Raw genomic sequence first — 7,253 nt, 5'->3', positions numbered from 1 at the left:
GCTTTTTCTCTAGATTTAGGTTTTTCTGACTTCACTCCTGTACCAGAAATTAGCTATTTTGATAATGTAGATCAACACATCTCTTTGAAACTTAAGCAAAAAATTTGGGATGGGCAATTTATTGTTTTAAGTTTGCTGTTGAAATCAGCAAAAGAGATAGACAATAGTATGGGAGGGGAGGGGGGGGGGGGGGGGCAAGACGAATTAAGAAATGAAACTTATAATTCTTTGTTTGATGCATGTATCAAACGAAACATTGGACGGAAAACTTCATCAATGCGTGTAAGCTTGAATTAACGTTTTTGAAATGGCGCGTAGGAATACATATATGTAAGAATGAAAACAACAACAAAACGGCATGGCTGTGCGTTTAGGTCAGGAACCGTTACTGTGCAGATTTAAATGGATTATACGCCAAATTAAAGGTGCAATGGTTAAAAGCTGAATTAAATATGAAGGAAGATAACAAGTGGTGACTGGATTTATGCTGCATTGTGTTGGAGGAGACGTTGAACGCTGGTTGTGTCGTTAGAACGGTGGAATGCAACTCGGCTCCATTTCAATATTGAGTAAAAAGTTCAACACCTCTTCATCTAAAACGCACTCGTTGACTGAGCCCCATATAACGCAGTTCAATTTCATTAATATTTACCAGATCAGAAGTCGCCACTTGCTCCGTCATGTTATCGATCTCGTAAAGCATACGATTCATACCGGGAACTCGTGTAATCTGTCTACTTCTACCAGTAAGTGGTCTACGTCATCAAGTTGACTATTCTGTCACGTTATCGCTTATGTATGTTCTTTCTTTAAATTAATTTGTATTTTATTCATATCTTTAGTTGTGCTTATTTTTGATAGCAATGAAAAACAAAAATCAAACGAATGCATGTCGTTATATAAATGCTTGTGTGGAAAATCCCGTTCTATAAATAGCGCTAAAATTAGAACGGGGAAGACGCATTCCAGAGAAAAGTAGTCCCGCGTGCTTAGTGCTGATGGACTCCGAACGAAATTTTGACAGAGAAATCAAACGAATTTTTCAATCAATCAGCATCGTTGATAAGTCATCACTTTAAAAATTATTAAATGATAATAATAATACCATATTTATATAGCACCCTTTTCATACACTATGTACGCTCAAAGGTGATGAGCAATACCGTCTCTGCAAAGCTAGCCATCCTGAATCCTCCTGGGGTATTATTGTAATAGAGTGAAATTTTACATGTTTTAATACTTTATTTCAGGGATTTCATTTATTGAAAATAAATTGCTTTAATTCAATTTCTTTACAGAGTTTTGAAATTTGATATGAGAATAAAGTTTTATCTAATTGAAATCATTATTATAACTATGACTTGTTTTGTCTTGTTATTTCATTACTTATTAAATTTTACTGCTTACCATGCAGAACAGGTTTTTCTTTAGGATAATTGTTACTATTTATAGATCACTCTAGTTTGGTCACATGGTTTTTAGGAGGGAAATTTCTTTTGAGGACAGGTATTCTTGTTTTCATGCTTAAGTGGCACGGAAGGGTTTTTGGATAAAAGTTTCATATAGTAGCAATTGTTCTTTACTAGTGGATTGATTTATTGGATGGAGATTTATTCTATTTGATCAGGTTAGTATTAAGCTTAGGATGCACTATTTCTTTATTTTCACTACTTTATCTTGTCTGAGTGAATGTTTGAATGATAGACAATATGAGGAGTGAATGATCTTTGCAAGTTTGCACGAATGCTGTAAATAATTGATATAGAACAAGATTCAAATTAATGTGTTTAACTTTTAAAGGAGAGAATGAATGTATTACACTTTATAAATACTTAAGAGTAAATATTCATTCATGCAATAAATTATAACTCTACAGTAAATACCTATTTTATTATATTTAGACATCAACACATACTATAAAGTAGGAGGATTGCTTAATATTTGCACCGACCTTTGCACCTCATGGGAGGTAAGGTTAATTGTAGAAATGTTGTAAGTTTTACTATAAATTCAGTATTTCACTTGCAAATTGTTAAAGGATTTATAGTCAGTTTTCTTTTTGTTCAATTCATGTACTTTAGCAGTTTAGCATGAATTATCTATTATTTAGAATTTATTCAGTTTGTGTATATCATAAACTCTTTACTATGATAAGCTTATTCATGCTAAGCTTAGGGAAAGATTATTGATTCAAGAAATTATTGTAATTCATAATTTCTATGTATTTTAACCTCTCTTTTAATATTTTGATAAGGACCTTGATTGTAAAATTCTTATGCAGAGTTATTGTTCTTGTATTCATAACTTTAATTGTATTTCAGGGTCACGCAACAATAATTTTTTTAGGTACATCACCACAATAGGGTCTGTAAGTCTCGTCATGTGATTGCCGAGAATTAGCGAGATTATTAACTTCCGGGTACATCAACATCTCAGATTGCACTGACCTGTGTAGAGAGTGGTATACATAGATATAGCGTTATCAATCGATTATGTGGAAGTTTAACGAGATAAACATGGGAATTGAAGCATTAGTGGAGTGGTCGAGGATTCTTCGCTTCGTGTTTGACGAATTACGTGTAATAACCGCCAGTGTACAAGCATCGACGAGGGTACGTCTTGCAGATAAAGAGCAGGTTGGTAAAAGCGTAATGAGATGTACGATACGTTTTTATATTCTCAAATCATTCCAATTGAAAATATATCAATACTTGAAAATAAAAACGGATTATGCATAAAACTTGCTTTGTGTTTATACGAATGTACGATCAGAAGGGGGGGGGGGGGGAGGGGGGGGGGGGGGCAACGATACTACATGTACGTACCTGCAGTGTACAGTTGTATACATATTCAATAAACAAAGCTCATTAAATGTAAATATCTATATCAGTTACATCACAGATGGGTTGATTGTTTAATATTTGAAAATTATTTTATAGATATGCCTTGAATCTGAGGATAAAGGTGTTGTGTATTGTGCAGTCATCATTAATGTGGATGTCTGATGCCAGTATGCTCATAGTGGGGCAGTATAAGTGTCGATCTTCATATGGCAGCAAATTTTCAAAGGCAGGTACACAATTTAAAGATAAAAATAATGTCAATACATGTTTGGATTTATATTTATTATGATTATAATAATTATAAGATTATATGTTGTAAACTTTCTTTCTTTTTAGAAATTTCTTTCTTTATAAACTGTCTTGCTGTTATGCCCTCTGGGCCCAAATTGGAATAAACTTATTTATACCCAAAGTAAGTAATAAATGGGTTCGAACTGTGAAAATAAAATTTTTACATGTAGATATATTGGAATTTTTCAGATATAAGAAGGCAAATAAAACTGTTCAATGTAAAATACGCCAGTAGTTGGATAAAACATCCAAAGTCGGCAGTCAAAGGTCACAACAACAATGGAGGAATTAACTGCATCCTCATTCCGCAGGGCAACAGGCCATTTTCAGCAACCCCTGAAATTCTTAATTGAGGCTAAGTGCCCATTTTCAGCTCGAACAATGACAATTAAAGAGGCCTGTGCAAATGTTGGGATTTCCCTCTTGGTAAGTCAGCATTATAGATTGAACAATTATGTGTACCTAATACATGTACATTAGCTGTACATATATGTATTCATATATATTATTATGGATGTATCCAAGTTTATTATAACTTTAAAGTAACATTTTATGAATGAAATACAAATACTACTTAGGCTTCATTGTGATATTGAACTGCTAATGTTCTTTATAAACTTTACTTGCATCAAGTTTTGAATACTGCAGTACATCTATGTCAAAAGAAGTATGCATATTGCAGTATAATACTTTCACCACTAATCTGACCACTTGTAAATCATGTATATTTTATCAATACATGTAATGACAATTGCCATTTTAGAATGTGATGTAAGAGATGGTTCACTGCCCATTAAAACAAAATATGAATATTGGCATCAGATTCAAGGACAACAACACCTGAAAGACACCCAATGCTGTGATTTGCTAGTGTGGATTCCTAGTGACACTCAAATACATTGACAAAGATGTATTATGGTCAACTTTTTAAGCGTGATAGAGTTTAATTATAATAATAAAGTATTTTTGCAGTCTAGAACACACACACATAACCACATGTACATATACTTTATTATGATATCAGTGGTGCATCTATCAAAGTTATGTAATTACAAGTATATTTATTGAATAAACATTATAGACAGAGTTTTTCTTATTTTAGATGAACCAAAATTTGTATAGACATAGTGTCCAGCTTTACGAAAATCATTGAATTACATGCATTCACTAAAAACAATGGATTTTACTTCTTTTTTAATAATGCAGATTTGAAAACCTTCAGGAGAACAAAAGGCTTTATGTTTGATTGTAAATTGTTTAACGTCCCTCTCGAGAATATTTCATTCTGATGGAGACGTTCCAAAAGGCTTCATATGAATATAAAAGGCTTTATATTTATATAAATATGATGTTCCCAATTGTCATGGATGGTTTCCTTTAATTATGCAGGTATATTTCTCACTGCAAGTTTACAACATCCTAGTCTTCAAGGGAAGCTGTCAGAACAAAAACAATACCATTATAAAATTTGGTGTGCATATAAATTTAGATAACACTGAAATGAGAATGAAGAAAATACAGAAAACCACCTGACACTAAACTTAACAACCACTGTAACTTCCTGGTTTGATGTACTAATATCTGGTATTGACAATACTTGTATCGTACACTGTACCTTTTTAAATGTTGAGGGTTTGATGCTGTATCATTGTTGTCTGGTACAGATATATTGGTAGCAGGATCAACTTCGGTTCCTACATGTACGTTTGAAGCAAATGATTCTGCTTCAGCAGGTTTCGTAACTTTGTATCTATGAAAAAAAGTAATATACCATAAATTGATGTTTTTATTGACTTAAAATGGCTCACTACACAACAAATGTAAGTTATAGTTTCTGAAATAAGCACAGGATATGAGTGTTACAATCATTCTTATCAAAGCCATGTGTCACTTTTATATAATTATACAATAAAGATATATGCCAGTTCTCTTGAAACACAATACAATATTTAATCATGCAGGAACCTATATAAAGGCAAGTAGTATCAAGGGTATCCTGTCAACCTTTTCCTAGCAAGGTTATTTTTTCTATATTGATACAATAAATTAGTGTTCCTTCCCCTTTTCAGGCAGAAGGGAATTATGTAGTAAAAGACGTTAATAAATGTTGAAATCAATAAACGAAGAAAAACTTTACCCCCCCCCCCTTTTATGAAATTTTAGTACATGTAATTTCTTTTCCCATTATTTTATTTTTATCAGTTCGTCTGTCAAAATCTTTTGTAGGCCTACTCCCCCTCTGATTTATCTAAACAACACGTCCAGTATATTCTGTCAGTTTATACATACGTGTGTTAATTTGACATGATTATTCGTTGAATTATGATAATATTACGTACCTACATCTTTGTATCCACCGCTTCCTTACTGTAGCATCGACTAGGAACTTAAATAAACTACATGGCAGAGTTTTCCCAGTCTCATGTATGCAGCCAATCGCTTAACAATACACCAAATTACATATTAGCACCGACTCTCTGTTACGACTGTATATATTCCACACGTTGTTGTACCCGGAAGTAGTAAAACCGAAAGTGAAACCAAACGAGACTTACAGACCCTATAAAGATAAAACCCACGACACCGGAGTTATTGTTATTATTACACCCTGTTACATTATCAGTCAGGAATTTTGGCTACTATACATGTATGTGACCGGCCAAAGTTCATTTGAAAGCTAAACTCAATTCAGTAATACTAAACAATTTTCAGGTGAGAACAGTACATCTGCTGTTACCCAATATTGCTAAGGCAAGGTTAATAAGGCTATTACAAAATTTGTTACGTCTGAAGTTAATTAGCTTGCATTGTTCATGACAGAAATATCAATGTTCATCAAACCATTTTATTTAGGTATGACGGAACTCATTAAGCTAAAAATGGAAACAAGGCCTACTTAAATTATACACAGGGTGGTTTGGAATTTATTTTTGGGGGAAAGGGCAACGTTTTCCCTCCTCAATAGTTTGCAGGATCTTGTCATTTCTGGTTGGTTCCTTTAACATGTCATTAATTTAGTAGATAGATATTATCTCAGAGCAATTTTGGTGGGGAACATCATATCGATGTTTGTGGCGGGGTCAAGGGAGACATCATTCCTGTACAAGCTTAACCTGTTGTCTCTGCGCATCTGCATCAAAGCATGAGGGATGTCTCATGGCTGTGTATATTAACATGGAAGTTAAATGCCATTGAGCAAATGTTTGGAATAACTGGAAACTGCTTGGCGTCTGCAGCATTTCAATGCTCAGACCCCCTCTACCTCTATTGAAGGAGGAGAGGCTACATGCTGGTTGGTGTTAAAGTTCTAAACCTGGTAGCAAGCCAGAGACAGGGTGTAAAAGCTGTGCAGCTTGTGGGCCTAGCCACCATGCGTGTCAGGCATGGGGTTCCATGGCACTCGTATCTAAGCGAGGCCACTAATTTGCCCGTTGGTTTTTGGTATCCTAGTTGTCTCCCTTGACTCCTACTAAATTTTGCGGCCAGTATCATCCAACACTGTGTGTATTATGTTTTTATGATGTCATTGTTTAATAAATATATGTTTATGTAAAGTACAAATTGGTGTTTTCAATTCTCACAATTGCTTGAAAGATAATTCAATAACATTGTGAAATGGCAGACAAAGCAAGTATCATTGGCTGCAATCTTCAATTAAATGGTATCCCAATAAAAGTACTCTCCTATGTAAGTTGAACATATTATTAGGTTGATACTCATTATCTTTACCGGTGTCAATGTAATTGACATTGTGGTTTATTAAACTCTGGGTATCAACAGTGATCATATGCAACTAGCATATTGAAGCAAGTAGCTATAGGCAAGTGGCTTACTGATAAGTTATATACCCAATGGCAAATGACCAAGGTTTTGACTGTATACCAAGTGACCTAGGTGTTCACTGTATAGCAAGAGACAAGTGACCAAGGTGTTCACTGTATACCAAGAGACAAGTGACCAAGGTGTTCACTATATACCCAGTGGCAAGTGACCAAGGTGTTCACTGTATAGCAAGAGACAAGTGACCAAGGTGTTCACTGTATGCCACATGGCAAGTGACCAAGGTGTTCACTATATACCCAGTGGCAAGTGACCAAGGTGTTCACTGTATAGCAAGAG

General features: G+C 34.3%; 2 long non-coding RNA genes across 3 annotated transcripts; one reads left to right on the top strand and one right to left on the bottom strand.

Moving 5' to 3' along the window:
• Window positions 1–259: 259 nt before the first annotated feature.
• Window positions 260–4,356, top strand: LOC130054623 (uncharacterized). Of its 2 annotated transcripts, XR_008802944.1 has the most exons (5): window positions 260–746; window positions 1,902–2,636; window positions 2,940–3,073; window positions 3,324–3,560; window positions 3,898–4,356. It is a non-coding gene; the product is annotated as an uncharacterized LOC130054623 (long non-coding RNA). The 2 variants fall into 2 exon arrangements; XR_008802945.1 differs by lacking the exon at window positions 260–746 and having other exon boundaries at window positions 2,440–2,612.
• On the bottom strand, window positions 4,129–5,690 carry LOC130054622 (uncharacterized). Its single transcript, XR_008802943.1, has 3 exons — window positions 5,474–5,690; window positions 4,750–4,884; window positions 4,129–4,570 (listed from the first exon to the last, which is right to left on the bottom strand). It is a non-coding gene; the product is annotated as an uncharacterized LOC130054622 (long non-coding RNA).
• Window positions 5,691–7,253: the final 1,563 nt, after the last annotated feature.

Source organism: Ostrea edulis, chromosome 5 (genome assembly GCF_947568905.1).
Source record: "Ostrea edulis chromosome 5, xbOstEdul1.1, whole genome shotgun sequence".
In the NCBI taxonomy this organism is placed as follows: Eukaryota; Metazoa; Mollusca; class Bivalvia; order Ostreida; family Ostreidae; genus Ostrea; species Ostrea edulis.
The sequence above is the reverse complement of the archived record's forward strand: the minus strand, read 5'-3'. Positions and strand labels throughout refer to the sequence as shown.